The sequence below is a fragment of the Puma concolor genome, chromosome C2 (genome assembly GCF_028749965.1).
Source record: "Puma concolor isolate L17-30 chromosome C2, mPumCon1.1.hap2, whole genome shotgun sequence".
Taxonomy (NCBI): Eukaryota; Metazoa; Chordata; class Mammalia; order Carnivora; family Felidae; genus Puma; species Puma concolor.
The window spans coordinates 122,133,143-122,155,354 of record NC_141675.1 but is presented as its reverse complement, the minus strand read 5'-3'; the positions used below and the strand labels follow the sequence as shown (position 1 = coordinate 122,155,354).

The window sequence follows — 22,212 nt, the reverse complement described above, 5'->3', positions numbered from 1 at the left end:
GGTATATTTGTTTGCCCTTATGTTGGATGGAACTGACCCAGATGTGCTTTTAGAGAAAAAAAAGTCTTGGCTTGGGCATTTCTCACTAATCCCACTTACATGAACAAGTTGAGTGTTTAATCACAAGTTTTGTCTAAGTGTCTTTATATAACAGAGTTGAATTTTAATGCTATTTCCTGCTACCAAGACCATAAAAGTTAATAAACCTGCTATAATTTGGTAAACAATATGCCTGTTTTACTCAAGTTTCGAAAGCCTGGACCTTCTGAGCAGAAAATTCATTTCTCTGGATAATCAAATTTTTATGCTTAGACCAAGCCAGCTTTCTAGAGTGGGGACCTTAGATGACAAGGTTTTGATCCCTGAAATATTTTTTTCAATGGTCTTTTAAAAAATACACATGAAATATGTTGGCAAACATTTGTGAAGCTAATAAGCTAAGGTTACAGTTTTTTTCTTTCAAACAAAATTATGCTTGCCACCTTCCACTATATTGTTGAATGGCTCCTTGAGTCTATATAGACACATTAGGTGCTTTACACCCTAATTCTTAACTTGAATAGCCTCAAAATGTGGTCCAAAATAAATCAGCCAACATCACTGAAATATATTGAGTCTGGAAAGTTTTTGAGAGTGACTACTGGCTTCATGATAATTATAAGCTACAAGGTTGCAGAGATCTTTCCATTAAAAATGGAATATTGTTCTTCATATGTGTTGTATTTTTAAGGGCTTCTTGTTATCTAGAACAACATGATAGAATGACAAATTTCATAGGAATAGAATAATGGGTATCTTTATACATATATGCAGTCAAAAATAGCTTTTCTCATTTAAAGCGCCTTATAGACACTAAATAATCCTTATGACCTTCCACCGAAGTAAGCATTGTAATCCTTATTATAGAGATGAGACACAGAAAGGTTTATCTACTTGCTTATTGACACATAACTGTAGAGGTGGAACTCGGATTAATCATCTATATTTGGTTCTTATTCATTCCTAGGCAGCCTCATATAAAGAGCCATTCTTATCAATAGATTTAAGGATTAAAAGATTCTGTATGTATGGTTATATCTTTTTCTTATTTTAGCAAAAATTAACACAAATATGATATTTTACTTAAACATTGAAATATAAGTATAATTTCAAGTAAAACACTTGAAATTATAGGAAAACCTCATGGTGTGATACAGAGTCTCAAGCAGCAATTGCATGGTATACAATACTGGATTTATTTTTGTGTCTCTAAAACCTCATGGTTTGTCCAAATTTATACTCCAAGAAGATTATATACTTAAAGCTGATATTGTATAATAAACTTGACTTTTAAACTAGCAATATTTATTTTGTACTTTCTTGTTCAATTTATAAAAATCTAAATAAAAACTAAAGGTAAATGCATTATCCTATTAAATTAGTTCCATATTACTGTACCTTTAAGTAATTATTTTTGTACTACAGCATTGCCTGCTGTCAAAAAAAATTAGGTTACCTGGGGATGAATACTCTCTAATGGGAAGATCACCAGACTGCAGTCATGGGAGAGCCCAGTTTCTATTCTTAGAATCTCTCAATAATGCCCAGTCTAATCTTCTGGAAGACTTTTTAACGGTCTCCACTTTTGTTTCTTAAGTTGTAAAAAGAGAATTCAATTCAATTCAACACATATTTGTGATTACTTACTAGCAAAGTAATATAAAGAAAATAAGGGGACACAAAAACTAAGAATAGAGTCCTCCTTGAGATACTAAGTATTCAATGTAAAGACATTAGAAAAACAACTATTTTGATAAAGTAAATAAAATTTATAGAATTCAAAGAGGAATGATTATTGTAGGTGAGCCCAGAGATAATTTCCCGAAATGCAAAGTGTTTTAGATGGCATTTAGATTTTGAGGTGATAGGACATTGATTGGTAGAAGTGGTAAGAAGAATCTAGGTGGAGTAAAGCTTGTGTTGGTAGTGTGATTGTATGTGGAGTAAAGAAAAATATTGTGGAACTAAATTGTGAGAGACTTTTAAGACAAGGGTAAGAAGTTTGAATTTTATTTTCTGGGCAATGGTACACATTGAATGTTTTTTTCCCCAATATTTATTTATTTTGAAGGAGAGAGAGAGAGAGAGAGAGAGAGAGAGAGAGTGTGCAAGCATGAGCAGGAGAGGGGCACAGAGAGAGGGAGACACAGAATCCGAAGCAGGCTCCAGGCTCTGAGCTGTCAGCACAGAGCCTGATGCGGGACTGGAACTCACCAGCCATGAGATCATGACCTGAGCCTATGTCGGATGCTTAACAGACTGAGCCACCCAGGCGCCCCTACACGCTGAATGTTTTAAAGGATAGATCTGTATAATCATCTGCACCTACAATTGCTGCTTAGAAAGAAACTCTGTGGCTGCTTCTAATGGTGGCTGTGTGTGTGAGGAGGTGGAAGATCTCAACTAGGACAATGGCAGCGAGGATGAAATACTACACAGATTTATATAAATGCGTGTGTGTAAATGTGTATAACATATTAACAACAATAATATATATTCAACCTCTGAACCTTTCAACCCCTGAAATACATATATTTACACATATACATGTAATACACATATATGATATGTGTATATATTATACATATACCTGCACTTCAGAAATTGAATAGACAGGGATTGACAAATCACAGGATGAATGGGAATAGAAAAGAGACAATGTTACTTTACAATTATGTAAAAGATTTCTAAGACCGTTTTGTAAAACAACTCAAAACTCTTCAAAACAAAGGATTTTTTGTAATTGTAAAATATGAATAATAATTTCAACTCATTTATGCAACAATATGGGATGTTTTACTTTTGAGCAAGTTTCTTTCTTTTCTGATCTAAGTGTTACTGACTCATTTAATTCAGTCTTTCTGCTAAAGATTCTTGAGTTTTCTCTTGACCAATATGTCATTCTGACATTTTAGAATGTTGAGTCATCATTTTTTATTGAGTGACTGACAATTTGATAAATTTATGGACTATCGTATACACATGTACAAATATATCTGGCAGTTCACAAATAAAAAATGATAAGACATTTTTAAAGAGTAAGTAAGGAATTTAATTTTATTTAAAGAAAAGTCATTGAAGCATAAAGAAATGAGGCATTTGAGCCCTGCAGTTATGTGAACAATTCAATCTTTAAGGCTGAAGCCACAGGCAAATGTCTGTTCTTAAAACCAATTTCTTTCCAAATAATGCCTGATTCTTTTGTATGTAGCATATGTAACTATGTGTCTTAGTTGTGTTGCTGTTAGCAATCATTTTGTTTATGTATGACTTGGACTGCTTGGTCCTTAGGCTAAAACTTTGTCTTTTTATATTCCACACGATGATATTTAGGACAGCCTTAGAATAAGAGAAACACAGGAATTTTAAGGAACTCAGGAGGTCATCTATTTCAACCTACCGGTTGGAAACACCTTTTGTGATGCTTTTGGTGTCTTACTCTTTTGTTTATTCTTGAAATTGGACAATGAGCTGACTCCTTTCCAAAGCGGTCCATCTCATTTTGTGCAGGTCTCTGGATTAGAAAGTTTATTATTAAACTGAGCTGGAAGTTGCTTCATTTTAACTTCTAAACATTGGCTCTTTGTTTTTCGAGAAACAGAGGACTGTAGTTCTTCTTTAATATAATAGACCTTCAAATACTTGAGGACTCCTATCATGCCGTTTTAGAAAGTGAGAAGTATAGCAGTGCATGGGTGGCTTGGTTGAGCATCTGACTCTTGATTACGGGTCAGGTCATGATTCTAGGACTGTGGAATTGAGCCCTGTGTAGGGCTCTACACTGAGTGTGGTGCCTGCTTGGGATTCTCTCTCTGTCTCTGTCTCTCTTTTCTGTCTCTCTCTGTCCCTCTCCCCAGTGCTCTCTCTCTAATATATATATATATTTTTAAATATATATCTCATATATATATAATATTATATTACATATATAATATCTCTTTCCAATATATAATATTATATATTATATATAATAATATATATGTATATATACAGTGCTCTCTCTGTTTCTTATATATATATATATATTTTTTTTTAAATATATCTATTTAAAATAAATTTCTATCTCTATATATAAAGAAAAGTGAAAAGGACATATGAATGGGGTAAATGGTCAGGTTATAATCCTTTATTTATTTGTTTTCTAGCTAGAAAGCCTCAGAAAAATAAGATGCAGTGTTTGATGGATAACTGTTTATTTTTCCCACTGCATTAATGTGGGTTTGGTTTTCCCCATAAGACAATTTCTGTTGGTTTCTTAACACCAGCTGGCTCATTTCTTCATTGACCTTTTTTTTAAGCACTGAAATAGGGACATGAAGGTGAACATAAGATAACTAAACAGCTGCATTGAATTGAACTAATATTCTGTATTTTGCCTTTTAATTACTCTTTACTTAATATAAATATTAAAATTTGCTATAAAATTTATCTGCTCTTTTAAGCTTACTAAATTTTGGTATTGACATTAAGAAATTTGGAATATTTTACAGTCATCGTTGATTCTGTACAAACATAATGCGAAGAAAAATTTTCCAAATTTATCACTGTAGAAAATGATACAGAATTACCTCAAAAAGTTCAAGGTAGAATTGCCATATGATCTAGCACTTCCACTTTAAGGTGGATACCCAAAAGAAGCAAAAGCAGAGACTCAAAAGATGTGCATATGCCCATTTTCATAGCAGCATTACTTACAATAGCCAAAAGGTAGAGGCAACCCAAGTGTCCATTAATTTCTAAGGAAATGTGGTACATAAATAAAATTCAAGGACTGAACCTTGGAGATATGCCAAGAGAAATAAGCCACTCATAAAAGAACCTCTTATATGAGGTTCCTAGAGTAGTCATATTGTTAGGAGGAGAAAGTAGAATGGTAGTTACCAAGATCTGAGGGGAGGGAGAAATGGGGAATTAATGTTTAAAGAGTACAGAGTTTCAGTAGGGGAATACGAAGTTCTAGAATGAGGGTGCTTAATGTCACTTAAAATTGTTAAAATGGTAAATTTTATGTTCTGTATATATTACCTCAATTAAAAAGAGAGATGATTATTTATTCCAGTGGAAAATGAAATAATACAAAGAGCAGAGTAATGAAGGTAAAGGAAATTCTGATAAAAGTGTGTGTGTGTGTGTGTGTGTGTGTGTGCACTTCTGCGTGTGTGTGTCACATCTAACAATTTGTATAAATGATACAATAGTTGATCTGAGTCATATCCTAATATTATGATACATGGACCATTAGAAAATTGAAATAGTCAAGAAAACAAATCAATGATATTTAAAACTATGGATTAGACCAATGCAAAATTTTGATACATTCATTTAATAGGTTTTGAAAAGTTATCTTGAGTATTCTGAGAAAGGCTTGTCTTTATCATGCAATAGGTTGCCCTGTCACTTTGTAATACTACAATCACTATGAACCATAACCCTTTTCCAACTCATAAAGATGATCTGTAAATTTATATCTAGACTTCTTTTGATATACTATGTTTTCTGTTATGCAGGTATTGCCTTTATCCTTGGATTGTATAAGCTAAGGCAAAATTAGGTCAATTCTATTAGGAATAATTTTAAAAGTGATATCTTTGAAACAGTTTTATTCAATGAGATACTCTAAGATGAATGTCAGAAACCTCACTTTTTTCTATCAGTGATGTGCAGTTTGCTGTGGGGTTTTATAATTTTATGAAACTGACGACTTGATTGCTTTGGGGAAATTCACATGCAGATTTTACCTTGAAGAGTCAAAAAGCATTGCTAAATGATGGATCAAGTGTAATGGGATTAAGGATTTTTTCCATCCTTTTTATATTAATTACCCATCCATAAAGAGAGAAACTAATCACCCTGTCCCTGACTAATGCTCTGTAGGCTTTTGATATCTGTTTGATGAAACTATCACAAAAGATAAAGCTGGAAAAATTATTTTCTACCTTAGATACGCATGTAGCACTGGAGTTGACAGGATTTCAGTTCTGAGACCAAATGAATATGAAGTGATGAGATGCCACCTTGCACAGAGAAGCAAACCTGAACAGCAATCTTTGATATTAAACATAAGCATGAATGTATGTTTTTGAAAGCAAAATCCTACTGACCATTAATGAGGCTCTGCAGACATAAAGCTGTGGCCACCTGAACTTTGGCCATGAGAGAACATGTACATACAGGATTGTATGGGCTCCTTATCTTTCCATGGCAATAGTTTGTCTATCCTACTTAGGCCCAACAAGCCCTAGGAAATAATAACTGTCTAAATTTTTAACATAACAAGAATACTTGTTCATCTATTGTGACTCACTTGTATATATACAATATTCTTTTTCAGTTATTCCATGTGCAAAGTGATAGTCAAAAACTACTGGGGAGAAATACCCCATTAACCATTCCTGGTATAGGGGAGCTAGATTCTCCTGTATGTGTATGAGAGGGTAGCCATTTATTTTCAAACTGTTTTGTTTTAGTGTGATTTTGATTAGAGATTTAATATTAGAAATGCAAAAAGTTTGCCTGTACTCATGTTGAGAAATAAGTATGTAAGTATATAATAGTATATAAGTATATGATCCCATATATAGGCAGCTACCATCTGCATAACAATTTTATGTAACACTAGGAGATATTATAAATAAATGTAGAGAGCAGTTATTTTCCTTCCATATATGCATTAAATGTAGCATTAAACGTTTTAAAAACATGAATGCAATCTAAGTGCCTCTGAATATATAGTATTGGGGCCATATTAGGATAGTATTTCTTTGTAATAAATTGTGAGTAGTATAAAATATTTAGAGTGAGTTACTATCTATTTCAAATCTATGTACTGAAGAGATTAAAAGATGGTTTTTGGATAGATTCCTTCCACATATGCCTAGAATTGACAGCAGAATGGGGCACCTAGTTGGCTCAGTTGGTTAAGAATCTGACCCTTGATATCAGTTCAAGTCATGATCTTATAGTAGTGAGATTGAGCCCTGTTTCAGGCTCTGTGCTGAGCGTGGAGCCTGTTTGCTATTCTTTCTCTCCCTCTCTCTCTGCCCCTTCCCCACTTGTGTGCATATGCATTCTCTCTCTCTCTCTCTCTCTCTCTCTCTCTCTCTCTCAAAATAAATATATAAACTTAAAAAAAAAAAGAAAAAGTGACACCAAATGGACAATATATGGTCAAATATATGAAATTAACACTGAATGATCAAATGTATATAATACCACCTAAAACCCAAAAGTAAATTTGATATATATTTTGTATATATAATACCAAACCAGCTATCTTAGCGCTTATGTTTAGATTATCTTTGTCACGTAATAGGATGTTAAAATGACAAATTGTACAAATTCAGCTTCATTTGAGAGGATTACTTTAGTACTTTATTCACATTTATGGTCCTAAAAATATTTCCTAGCACCTACTCCATGCAAAAGCAGTATTATGGGAACTAGGGATATGAAATGTACAACATACAGGTTTAAAACACAGAAAAGTACATAAGAAATAATTTGTTGGTATTACATTACCATACTTGGTAAAATATTTTTTTGTATCTTATATTCTATCTAGCTGGGCAGGCAGAAAAAAAATGAGTACAATATAGAGTATGTTATATAGCATTAAGTACCTCACTGAGAAGACAACTTTTGATACCTAAAGGAAGCATAGAATTAGAAAAGTTTTTTCAGGCTGAATAAAGGAAAAAGAACCTACCCTACCTTGTCTCACTTGTCCACTTATAAATAGTTAGATATAATTTTTCTCTGAATTTAAATGTTTAGTTTTCACTATTGCTGTTGATAATTAACAAAGTTCTACAGGATTTTTATGTACTATTAGAAAGCACTCCTCAAATGACACAGTTTGGGGAGAGACTGGACTGGACTAAAAACTATGAGACAGAGAGGGAGAAAGAGAGATTGACCAATCAATCAATTGAGATCATGACAAACATGATGTCTAAAAACAGAGAGACTCAAAAGACCAACATTGGACAATATCTGTATAAAAATTTTAGGAACTGGTAAATGTAAAATGTCCTGATTAAGAGTAAGGAATGAGAATACAGGGGCGCCCTTGCAATTCTCTCCTTCTCTCTCTGCCCCTCCCTTGCTCATGCTCTCTTTTTCTTAAAATTAATAGTAAAATAATATAAATAAAATAAATATAAATAAATATAAAATAAATTAAATAATTAAACATTTTTTTTAAGAATGAGAATACAATTTAGGCTTCAAATGTATAGTGCTGTTTCTTCTGATGTTAATCACCTTTTTATGTATTATCCAATACTTCTTGAAATGTAACCCAGAAGATTTTAGCTGAGATAGTGACAAATCCTTAGGAACCATGTGATACTATTACTTCCAGGGTGTAAGTTATTAGTGCTTAAAAGAGTATGTGATAGAAAACTTTCATGGAACTACGTGATGACAAAAAAGAGGCTTTATGATTCATTTCTGATAAATTTGTACATAAGATGCAAAATAACTGAAAAAAATAGACTAAAAACTTATTTGAAGTCTTGAATGCAGCAACTCTAATGGAAAAAAATGATTGATAATATAGGAATAAGCTGATGATAATTTTATGAAGGCAAAGTAGAATATGCATACAAATGAGCATGCCACAGCCACTTAAAAAGTCAAATAAATTGATATTTATAAGAATAAAATACAACTGGATTTAAAAAAAAATCTCCATAAAAACACATTTCATGGTTCTAAAATTCATTTGTTCAATTAATTAATAAAAACCTATCAGAAGGCAACTAAATGGGAAATGTTGCCTCCATGTTGGCAAATGAGTATAAAAAATATGGATAAGATCCATCCATCTTCTGGAGCTTATCTTTCATTGAGATGAAAAAAAATAATAAATAAGATAATATGTTCTACAAGTAGAAGAGTTAGAGAGAGTTAAAAGAGAGGGAGTTGCTTTGGAGAGGGTAATATACCTGAAGAGTTAATGAAATTCTTTCAGAGTGGATAGCATAGAAATTGAAAATTAAATGTCAAGGTATCACACCTTTGAAAAACCTTGGGGAAGTTCTCTCAATGAATAAGGGAATATTTAGTGTAAATTTAGTGCAGACTGTTTGAAGTCCCTCCATGGGAAAATTTGCATTTCCTAATTATTCACTATTTTCTTAAACTTTTGTAGAGATATCAAGAAGTTTATCAACAGAAAAAAATTCCCATTGATTTTTTTAAGAATGCTTCCCTTTCTTATCCTATCCCATATATATATAGCATTGCCCACAATTTGCCAATAGGAATTCTATAGGAGATATGGGGATAAGAGGATATAAATCAAATGTCTAAGAGAAGAATTAAAAACATATATATGCACTTTTAATTTGAAAGTATATAAACACTTTATATATTTTTAAAATATGTCATTATTTATTTTTTAAATGTCATATATATTAAATAATACATATCACATATGCAAATATATATTCTTATATAGATAATATATCAATATTAATAGGAAATAAAATGGTAAAGGCTAAATTAATGGCAAATTTATAAGGAGGAATAGGATATATACATAGCTTCATGGGTCTCCCCCAAAATACTTATTGATTGTAGTGTTTATAACATATAACCACAATTCTTTGAAACTACTTCCTTCAGGATGAGAAGCTTAATTCTCCTCCTCTTTAGTTAGGGCTGGATTTTGTGGCTCACTTCCAACAGAATCTAGAAAGAGAAAAATGCTGGAGAAACCTGGCAGATACTACCTTAATCAAGACATCCAAATTAATCAGTAATGCTACCTTGTTATCTGTACCCAATAATATGATATGATAGGAAAGTAATTTCTCCTTTTAGTATTCTACCTTAAAATCCATAACCCCATCTAATCATGAGAAAACATTAGGCAATCCTATGTTGAGGGGCATTCTACAAAATACCTAACCATTACTCTTCAAAAGTGTCAATGACAAGGAATCACAGATTTTAAGATACTAAAGAGAGATGACAAATAAATGCAACATGATTTCTTGGCTTGGGCCCAAGAACATAAAATATTAATTGTTAATATACTATAAGTCTATAAGATCTAACATTAGGGGAAACTGGGATAAGGATACATGGAACCCTCTATACTGTCACTGCATCTCTTTTGCAAAACAAAAATTATGTCAAAATAAATTTAAAATGATGGATTAAAAATACCAATAGTTTTTAGTTAAATGCTTTAGAAATCCTAATTCTTTCATTATTTTATTGTAAATCTCTCATTTTTAATTTGCAATGAAAATTTATCTTTCCCTGATAAGTTTTATAAGTATTTTATTGCTGTTTAAAAGTCAAGTTGCTTTATTTATTGTAGTGAATCATGTTTAGAATGTATCATTAATTCCCATGCCCCCCCCAATCAAGTGAATACAATTCAATTATGTAAAATGTTATATGAAAATGGCTCTAAAAAGTATGCTATGTATAATTGCAATTTACACAAGATGCTCTCTGAATCCTCCTTTCCAGATGATGTAAACAAAAATGATACTCTCAAATTAATACTTAGCTTTTCAGAGATTGCATCAGTGATGCTGGGGAAGGATTAAGGCATTAGAGGCTAAAATCTGTCAAGTGTGGTTATGCATCCAAAATTCACTTACTGAACCATGAACACACTTTTATTATTTTCCATGAAAAATCCACTTCTATAAATGAATGCTGCATGTGATTATTAATACCAACAAAGATAAAAATAGAGCATGTTTGTGTAATACATTCTGTTGTTCTTGTTTGTAGTTGTGGTCCTGAAATATTATCCTATGAGAAAGCATGATAGAGTAATATCTTCTCCAAATTTATTTAAAGATTTCACAAAGAAAAAAAAATTAACAGGCAATATGTTCCATTTCAATGTATTATGTAGCTGATTTCTGGGAGAAGCCAGATGCACAGTAATTTCCATTCCTGAGACACTTTCTAACTTGCTGATGATTAGCCCAATCCCACAAGTGCCTTCAAAAAGCTCTTTCTGCTGAGACAGCTATTTGAATTAATGGCTATTTTGTGTATGTTTAGATTTGAAGATAAGGAAACAATCTCTTCATAAATTTTACTATTTCACAAAAAGTTGAAATATATTATGCTTTATGAAAAGAGTAATATTTACTTATTTTTTTTAATACTACCTTATGCTCTATAGATTGTGAAATCTATAATGTAAGGCCCAATTTTCAGAACACATATAAGGAATGGGGTATGTTTCTTATTATTGTGACAGTGATGATATAGTAAGAGGATATTACAACTCAATGCAGTCAATTTAATAAGCATTTACTTAGTGAGACCTGAATTTTAGAAGACGCAAAGTCTTGTAATGGAAATGGTTTAAGATGTATGTGTGAGAGGCAAACATCAGCAGGGACATTGATAAAGATAAGAAATAAGATATTTAGATTTGGGGGAGACTCTAAATGACCTTTGGTACAACAGTTTCAATGGATTTGTGAACATGTTTCCTAATGGTTAAGAAGCCAGTTAGTTTGGAAAGAAATGCAGGTGTAGGTAAGTCTTTTGGTCAGTGGGATAATTCAAAAAGAATAGTTGTCCTAATGCCATCATTCCTTGAACTACAGATAGCCTTTCAGGGCTGAGAAATGAGTCAATACTTTATTTAATTGTTTTTCCCTTTTTATAATGAAAATATACCACTGTGTTTTCTTTCATTTTGCTTATTTCCAGTTCCTCAAACATTGTTAAATTTCTACTGTGTACAAATTGTAGTCTTAGGCACTATGGTGGTACATATAGTTCCTCTTGTTAGAAAAATACTAATTTTAAAAGGTATTTGAGACATAATATCAAAAGTGTAGTGTAAAGAAGACCATGCTCACAAAAAAAAAAAAAAAAAAAAAACCAGAACATAAAATAATTTCTTACAAGCACCCAGGAGAGGAGAACATCTAGAGAACTCAGTTAAAATCAGATTGGTAAGAGATTTTAATACCATGCTGTAAAAAATGAAGTATATTGTGTGGGCAATAAGTGTAGCATTGGTGGTTGTAATAAACCCTTATTTTTAAGTTTATGAAGAGTATCAAAGATTAGGTAAGTAAAGATAAACATCCTAGACTGCAGTTCTTCACTACTAGGTGGATAAGTTCTACTCAGAACTTTGATGGTTTAAACCAAGGGAAAACAAGTGCTCTGGTGGTGTCTTCAGTAGTAGCCTCAGACAGACTCAGCACGTTGACTTTGAAACGACCTTACAGAATGCTAAAGCTATAAGTCTCCTATAAGAGAAACATAGCCCTGGCTCCAAGACAGATGACAGATAGGGTACTATTTTTGACATCCCCAAGAGAATGTAGTGGGAGTAGTCTTCTGAACTCCAAGGTGGGAGAAAAGAACCCACAAGGGTTCTCTAGAGAAGATGCTCTATCCTTTTTTTTTTTTTTTGGCTGGGATAAATCTGGAGACAGTTCCCAGCAGTACTGTGACTAATGTTCTTGGAAGGAATCATCTATATATTGATCCAAATAAAGAATATTTATTTTAAGATTGGCATCCAACTACTCTTGGTGCTCCTCAGGAGAAAAAGGGAAAATATGATGGTCCTTATTGGAAATAGAAGCATATGTTATCCAAAACACTTAACAGTCTTTTGTATTATCTAAACCTTGATATAAATCAGGAGTAATTAAAATATAAACAAAATAAAACGTTTTTTTCTCATAATATGCAGCATAATAGTTAACATAGATAACATTTGGAAAGATAAATTCACATTATCAATGAGTATATAAGCTTATTTATAATAGTAATATATGACATATTTAGACATGCCATGTCTACTCTGTACATCCCTCCCCTAGTTATAATGCTGATATTTTCTTGACCAAATGAAAATGGAACACATTACTCTTGTTTCTGTATGATAAAACTTGAATTTGCTCCACAATGGAGCCTCTGAGGATTTGGTAAGAGCAGTTGAAGAGCTGTGAACTGCACTTAAGCATCTTTAAAATAAAAGTCTTTAATAAATGGAAGCCATTTGCTTCCAGCTGCTCTTAAGGACAGCAGCCCTCAAGGGGAGAAAACACAAAAATGAATGGATGCTTAATAAATATTTGTTGAATTGAATTGAGTAAGTAATTGATTATTCTTCAGCCACAGAAGTCATTCTGGAGCTTTTAGAAGGAAGGTGGTATGGCAATTTAGCTTGATCTATGTGGCATTTATTAGAGTGCCTGATAGGTAGAAGGTCCTGCTATGGTAAGACAGTATGCATCATAAGGGATTTGATATGACACAGGCATTAGAATATGGTTGCAGGGACATAGTTGCTGGCAATAAAGAAGATTTTAAAGAGTATTTTAAACTAGAATAGAAGGAGGTGGCAGTTGCTGACATCTGATAAATCCTTAGATTTGTTATGAATATTATTTTTTTTCTTTCCCTTTGAGACTGGGAAATGAGACAAATCCACTGAAATTATCATCTTGGAACATCTAGGAAAGAGCTTAAAATTGCCTTCCAGAGCAATCGTGGAATGGTGCGACTGGTCACAAACTAGATTTTGAAAAGAAAATTTACAATACCACACAATCTAAAGTTCAGAGACTAACAAGCAGATAACATTATGACATTAGCACCCCCCACCATTTTTTGTGAAAAAGAATTTTTTATTACTTCTACATACAGAAAAATCAACAGGGTACACTTAGTCCGGTTTGGTGACCAATTCTTTAGCCTTTGCCTTTTCCAACTTGGCAATGTGAGGCACCAACTTTGGACCCAGAATGTTGCCTCCCAGGTGAAAGCAGATCTCATCATATCTGCCAGTATCATTGGTCTTGATGGTTTCCACCAGCCTAGCCAGAGCTCCTTTGTCTTCTGAGTTAACCTGTGTGAAGGCAACAGTGGTGCAGCCTTCCAGTGGACCAGATGCCCCTGGCCTGTCCTTCTAGATGATAAAACAGTAGGGAACCCTCATTTTACTACCCAAGGCAGGCAGGAAGACAACCAGCTCAATGGGATCTACATCATGTGCAATCACTTCCAGCTGAGCCTTCTTATTTTCCACCAAGGTGGTGACAGTATTAACCTCAGCTTGAAGGACAGGCAGTCTCTTAGTGGGGACATCCCCTTTGCCAAGAGTTTTCTTCTCAGCCCAAGCCAACAGTCTCTGCTTGTTCTCTTGCTTTGTCTCTGGTCTGTATTTGTGAGCCAGCTTAAGCATCTGAGTGGCTATTTCGTGGTCCAGGCCTGGGTGAACTGGTTAATCATGGGAGGCACTTTTAGACCTTTATAGAGAATATCCCTTTGCTTCTGAAGCCGGATGTAGTGGGGCCATTTGGCAAAGCAGGTGAGGCCCCTTTTGGGCTGGATGTCCTGTCCAGTGCCAAAATTCTTGGGCCTTTTCTCAAACAGAGGACTGACCACCTTCTTCATGACAGCAAGGGCTGGGACCATCTTTTTCTCCTTAGGTTTCTTTCCTTGAAGCATCTCGGATGGCTGGAGGAGAAAGTGCAAACTGCTTTTAAACAATCTTCAATTAAAAACAAATTTCATAATAAGAAAAATCTGTAGAAACATTTTTACCTTCAGGCATGCTCTTTTATTATACTCATCATAATTTATTTCTTTACATAGTTGAATGGCTGCCCACAGAAACATTTAGGGCAATGCTTTTCAACCACAGCACAATTAAGATTTGGGGCTGGATATTCCTTGTATTGAGGACAGTCTCATTCACCTTAGAATGTTAGCAGTGCCCGTGGCCTGTACACACTGGATGCCAGTATTAGACCCTCCCAGTCCTGACAATCGAAGATGTCTTCAGATACTACCAAATGGCCCCTAAGGGATGCTGACTAGGCTGACTGATAAATTACATGTATGTACTTGTATTTAGTTGTGTGTTTATAGTATAGAGCTAAAATGACAGATAATTTCTATGAATATATTTAAGGAAGGTGAGTTTTTTTGCTTTAATATACTTTGAAAAATTGTAATTGTGTTAGTGTTTGTAGAATGGTTACCATATGAGGTGTCTCCTTATGTTCTTGTAAAATAATGCAAGTTCCTCTTATAGTGAACACCAATTAAATGGAAGGCACTGAACTAGAGTCTTTATACACATTATTTAATTCTTAAAAAAAATATGATGGAATGTACATCTCACAGTTAAGGAAACTGATGTTCAGGGTCCTAACCCAGAACCCAAAGTCAGCTCTTCTTATTAAAACATACAACTTTTCTTTGTAATGAAATTGCATGGTTTAGGAAGTGGGAAGAAAAATTCTATCATATCTATGTTTTGTAGGCCACCAAGATAATATTTAACCTGCTATTGTTTTAAAGATTGCCCAATAGTTAGAGACTTTCTATTCACTGAAATTTTAAAACAATGTAATATCAATTATTTTTCAAAAAATACTTTTTATGTTTTTTTTGAGAGTTCTCCCAATAATACAACTCAGATACAAAATAGAAATGTCCCATCATAAGTTTTAGGAACCTCTTTACTAAAACTATATTAAATTTGTTATTTGAAGGAAAATATTGGATTATTTTATTCATTTGTAATTTTGTTTCTTTGTCATTTAGTAAATGCTTAACTTGCTGATTTATGAACCTGCTCTTGCCTGAAAGAGCCAAGGTAAATTGCAATTGGCAGTTCTGTAAAGGAGTCTAAATTATTTTCTTTCATGAGTAATATGAAAAATTGAAGTGTAATTGATGTTCATTAAAAACTAATGTGGATTTTTGAAGTGCAGAAATAGAAACTCTTGTCTAAAAAATATAGTAGTTGAAAAAAGTAATTTCAGTGGATTTTTAAAAAGCATAAACATATTCCTTCATCAGATCTCTGCAGACCTTTAAGCTTTGTTATAGTATTTTATAGCTATATAAAGTAATTGTCATATTTCATTGAAATAACATACACTTTTAAAAAATATTTTAACATATCTGAATTGTGAAGCATCCCTAGTGTATCAGAGTTTAATCGGTGGTATTTTTCTCTTACAAGTACATAAAACAGTGACGTGAGTTACAATTGATGTTTAGATTCAATAACTTATAAAATTTAATGAGATATATCAAAACATGTCAATGCTTAAAATTTTGATCCTAGAAATATTAATTCATATGTTAAATAATTTAGTTAATGACATTAATTGCTAATTATAATTTCTATTGGATATGATTTAATTTCTATAGCAGAAGCCTATGGAAGACACATATCTGTAAAATATTTTCAGCATAACATTTCTTTGCTGTCATATTTTAACAAATTATTTGTTAAATACTATAAATAAATGTCTAAATATGTCTAAATATGTCTAAATATGTCTAAATACTATAAATAAATGTCTAAATACTATATACATGAACAAACCATTTTGATAGCTGATAAACCTTTTCAGAAATACATATTTAAGTAACCACATAATTACTATATATCAACGCGATAAGTTTATCAGTTCCAGTTGTGGATTTTGACTCATTGTAAGTACACAAAATATATTTTTTAAAATATGAGAATGATAATTTTATGAAGATATGATTATTTACGTATTTGCTCAGGATATTTTCTGTTGATTGTTTTCTGTAGTATAGGTACAGGGATTTATTATACTGTTACATAGTTCATATAGTTAGACATTTTATTTTCAGAATATCTGAAGTTCAATATGTGTATTTCTTTTTTTCATATTTGTTTGCTCATAAAAATATCCTGTACATGTCAATCAGTGTAACCTAGTTTGAGCAGAAATATTATTGTAGGATTACATTTGGTTATCTGTCTTTTTCTAAGCATGAAAAGCCCTTGATATAATATCTTTTAAGCAAGCATTTTAAAAATGAAGAGCAAATAGACAAGGGTTTTGAAGTTTGAATCTGTTGACGCAGAAAGTTAGCTATTAATATTATATATATTCAAACTAATCACAATTTATGGAATTAACTGTAAGTGAAACCATGTAGAATGGCATTTCATGCTTTTGGTTTTTTGTGACTTGAAAGGGAGTTGTTTTCCTCCGACAGATTACAAAGGATTTGGTATCAACTTTCCATTTCTCAAATTTAGGTTGCAGGTTTTTTTTCTTTTCTTTTCTTTTCCATTCTTTTCTTTGTCTAAGTGACAAGTGGAAGGTTTCCAAACCTTGAATAAGTAATTTTGCATACCCAATAATCAAAAGTTAAATTGAATCAGGGATTTGAAATAATTATTTAGGTAATTTAAGTTCCAATCAGTAGCTCATTTTGATAGAAAAATCTATTATGCTTATCAGGAGGACACATTAAATAATTGATATACACATGTTCTGAAGTAAACAGTGTACAAAACTTGTTAGATACTACTTTGCCTGTCCTCCAGAAGCTTACTATTTTAACAGAAAATGCATGGATGTGCATAGGCACAGATAACTCTGAATAAATAAAGTAAAAGATGGTCCTTTTAAAATGATAAACATTTATTTTCTCTTAATTTCTGTGAGTCAGGCATCTAGGCAAGATCTAGCTGGGACCTCTGGTTGAAAGGCTCTCCCAAAGCTGTATAATCAAGGTGTAGGTTAGGGTAGCAGTCATCTCAAGGCTCAAATGAGGTCCATGTCCAAGCTCACTGTGTCACTTGACTGTTGACACAGGTCCTGTTGACACAGGTCCTCCATGACTATTGTCCAGAGATTCAATTCTCTATTGGGCAGTTCACACATAACAGCTGGTTTCCCTCAGCAAAAGCAAAAGAGAGCCAGAGAGAGTGAGCAAGACAAAAGGCAGAATATTTTGTAACCTAATCCTGGAAGTGACATCCTATTATTTTATACATTGTATTCTTTAGAAATCAGTCTCTAGGTCCCAACCACCCTCAAAAACAGAGGAATATTCAAAGACAAGGAACACTAAGGGTCATTTTAGAAGCTGTCTGCCACAGAGTCCTAAGTAGGATGTCTGTTCTCTTCTAAAGCTGAAGTTTTTATTTTCTTTATGTGATTATGTACTTTTTTCCCTTAAAAAATATCTCTTGTTTTCTTTCGCCACATCCTTTTTTTTAACTTCTGTGAAGTTTTGTAACTACTCTTTTCAATCATCTTAAACCAGAAACCTAATAGGCACATGCATCTGTTGAAATTGACACTCTTTGCCTTACCCAATGTGTTGTATTTGAATGCCTTGGCTGTATTGGGTTTGGACTTAAAATGAATTAAGGAAATTACAAGTGAAATTTGCCCGTGAAATTATATTATTCCCTAAACTCACACAAAATCAATGCCTGCAGAAATTTAAAAGGTGATAATTTTGAGTAGGGCATTTTTAAAGAAGGCAGAGAAAAGAAGTGGTAGGAGAGTATTGAGCAAATTAATGTACATCAAATCTGATTCATTGAATGTAACAAGGGAATGTGTCCTCTTATGTGCTGCCATCTTCAACTTGTAGAATGCAGTGATTATTATTTCTTACTAACTTCCATAAGTTTTAATTTCCCCTGATGAACTAGGATTTATTGTTCTCATAAAGTTTTCTTAATAAATGCAATGAGATTGGTAACTGCGCCAATTAATTAGTCAAGTACATATAAAATCCCTAGTGTTTATTAAATTGATCTTTAAAAAAGAGTCAAAATACAGATATGTAAAAAGATAAAATGTGTAGTGACTATTTTTTTTTATTTCAAATTTTACTTTTAGAAAACAGAATTGTATAGGTTATTGTGCTTTGTTATCAGTATAGGTAAATGATATTTTATGGGCAAACACATATATAAACAAATAGAAGTCCTTAGAACAGATACTGGCCAGGAAGCTAACAATTATCATTGTAAAATTAATAGCTATGTAAAGTTACATCCTTTTAAGGTTACCTATTACTTTCTTTTCATATAACCTAATGCAAAATCTTGCTCTGTATCACATTTTCTTTTATTCGTATACGTTTAGATAGCTCATACCTTTTTTTTTTTGAGTCATTCATCAACAGTGATATATTTGTGATATATACAATCTAAATAGATTGTAGTTTAATTACATCATAGCATCTGATAACAAAGCAATGGCTCTAGGGGTGCCTCAGAGGCTCAGTATGTTAAGTAGTCGACTCTCCATTTCTGCTCAGGTCATGATCTCAAGCCTCCTGAGACTGAGCCCCATGTTGGTCTCTGCACTGACAGCATAGTGAGTGCTTGGGATTCTCCCTTTCCCTCTCTCTGCCCCTTTTCTGCTTGTGTTCTCTCTCTTTCTCGCTCTCAAAATAAATAAATAAACATTAAAAAAATCAATGGCTCTGAATAAAGGCACAATAAGGGCAGAGACTTTGTCAGTTTTACACTCCACTACATATCCAAATAGCTGTTGAATGAATGGGTGAATGAATAAATGAATGTATAAATATGTTACATGACTAATTGAGGTATAAGGCATACTAAATTCAGAAAACCTAAATGATTAACTTTTCCCAAATCCTCATCATCAGAGATACTGTTTTCTTAATTTTTGGAGCAGTTTATTTTAACTAACAGAAAACTTGTGATCTCTGGAAGGCCTCCATATGCAGATTCATGCTATGGAAGAGCTGCTTCTGTACAGAGAATAAGACAAAGAAACTATATTTCACTAAATACACAAAACACATCTAACTTTGTTGTCACAATGTCTCATAAACTCAATTGTTCATATGAAATGTAATTTTACTTGTAAAATGATATATTTATTGACAACTTACAATAAATCATTCATACTAAGAGAAAAATACATCACATTGTCGAGCATAAGAGCAGAAATTAGAGGCCCATCAAATCAAATTCAGGGTATACTAGATGGCACAATTATGATACACAAAATTGAATCTTCAAGATCTGAAGTAGTACTTTGCTGGGAAATTCTAATGCTTCTTGCTCAACTTTTAAACAAAAGAATTGAATTTTAGAATTCAATTATTTGGTAAAAACAGCACTCATCTTCCCGTTATTCTCAGTAGTGTATTTCTATGTGTCCTGTTGACATTGAAATCATTTGGGAAATACCAACTTGTTGTTGATGTTGTTGTTGTTGTTGTTGTTGTTGTTCTCCTTAGGCGTTCACAAGCACTTATCTTCCTTAGTCATCCCTAAGAGAAGACACTGAGTACGTGGCATGTGCTAAATGCCTTGTTACATGCCATGTGGGCTGCCAAGAAGTGCAGGAGTAGGAAGGAACCCCAAAGAGATTTCAAGTGGGAATGCAGATAGAGAGTTTCAGAATAAGTGTGTACCTGTTTCAGAAAGTGAACAAGTAGAGACTGGTGTAAAATGGGAAAAGGTGGAAATATTTGTGAAGGAAATGGGAAGGTATGGTTTTTACCATGCACTTCTCATGCTGATATCACTGACGTGGAGCAAGAGAAGAGGAGGAGAGAAAAGTGGGGCCAGCATGGAACCATGGGATTTAACTTATTATAGGTTCATGTTGTAGAACAGACAGTTAAGACAGGTCTTTTTTTAAGGACTGTAAAAAGACCAAATTTGACTTAGATGTGTAAGACAACAGAGAACAATTACAAGTTATTTTAAGATGAAAGCAGCATTTAAAGAACACAGTCTGGCAGGATAATGAATGATGGATTGTTAGGCAGTAAATTAAGAGATAGAGAAACTATATGGAGAAAGGGAGACGCTGCAGCCTTTCATGGTCAAAGTAAGGAGGGTTTGAGGTTCCGGAAATAATGACAGTGTAAATAAGGAAGTATGGCTATACTTCTAAGAAACTTGATATGGCAAACAGGTATTAAAATACAAGAGATGAGATATATTCTGTAGGATTCACAGGATTTTGTAAATTAGTTGTAGGACTCCAATTTTTTGAACTGAATAGTTAGAAGAAGGATGATATCAAGGGTATGATAGCTCCTTTTCCTCATTTCAATGTCTACTTTAATATTGAGGTGATAGATTTTGAGCAGTGACCATATTCATAATAATTGGCAAAGTTTAGCATGGATAACTCACTGTTTTTAACCAAGAATTTTACTTTTCTCCAAAATCTGCTTCTCTTTACATGATAGAATGTCCTGATATCTCATTCACCTTGTTTCAGGGTATGAACTTACCATGATTCCCATTATTCCTACATTTCCCTCAAACACTAGTATCCCTGCTCCACAACCTTCCATCCCATTGCTACTTTCCTTGTTAGGACCCTTACTCTTTCTAACCCAGGCTGCTACAGTCGCTGTCAGACTTCTTTCCTCACTTCCAGTCTTTTCCCACTACAGTGCATTCTCCAATTACTGTGATGTATCTTCCTACATCACAGATCTGATTATGTCATGCCCAGCTTACAAAATTTGTCAACTTCTTGTCCATAGAATAATTCCCAGTTCCCTAGGGACAGAAAATATCTTCTTATCATCTCATACATTCAACAAATGCATCCACTGAACACCTTAAAATGTGCCACACGCTGGCTATGAAAGCTCTGGAAAGCAAAAGTTGACATTGTCCCTGCCCCTGTGGAACCTAAAATACAATGGAGGACACAGATACTAATCAAATAATTACACCAAAAATGTAAAATTGCAGCTGTATGAAGTACTGTTGAGAAGTTTGTGAAATTGGGACTTTACCCCAGTAGGGAAGTCAGAGAAGAATCTCTGTAGAAGTATTTCAGGAACTAACATCTGGAGCATAGGTTGGTTGGCAAAGAAGAAAGTACTAGGTTTATCATAAAGTAGGCTCCTAGAGAGAAGAGCACCTGTAAAGTCCTGTTGCATGCAGAAATATGCCAGGTGGGAGGGACTTCAACATTTTCACTGAGTCTGGACCAGAGAGACTTATAGAGCAGAATCTCACAAAATAAGGCTCAAGAGAGGAGAATGGAATACCAAAGGTTTATAGATTAGTGAGTTTATTCTGAACCATTGGGAAACTAATGAGACACTTTATGTAAGAGGGTGGCATGATCAGAAATGCATTTAGAAAAGAACACATATGGTGGGTTTGCAGGGAATGATCAATCTGGGCAAAGCCAATAGGCAAATGGGTGTTTGCTAGGACAAATGTGATGACAGTGGTGATTTTAAAGATTTGAAAAGAAAGAAGTTTTTGTCTGATGACCGAAATACAATAAATGCCTATGTCTGACTATCTTGTTGATGAAGGAACAATATAAACAGTAGAAATAAGAATTAAAAAAATAAGGAGACAAAATGAAATGACTTGGAAGCTAGAAT

At 33.3% G+C, this 22,212-nt stretch overlaps 1 protein-coding gene and 1 pseudogene across 3 annotated transcripts in view; one reads left to right on the top strand and one right to left on the bottom strand.

Moving 5' to 3' along the window:
* Positions 1 to 22,212, top strand: part of CADM2 (cell adhesion molecule 2) — a 1,074,502-nt gene that overhangs the window by 209,920 nt on the left and 842,370 nt on the right. The window lies entirely within an intron of this gene.
* On the bottom strand, positions 13,721 to 14,505 carry LOC112849816 (large ribosomal subunit protein eL8 pseudogene; annotated as a pseudogene).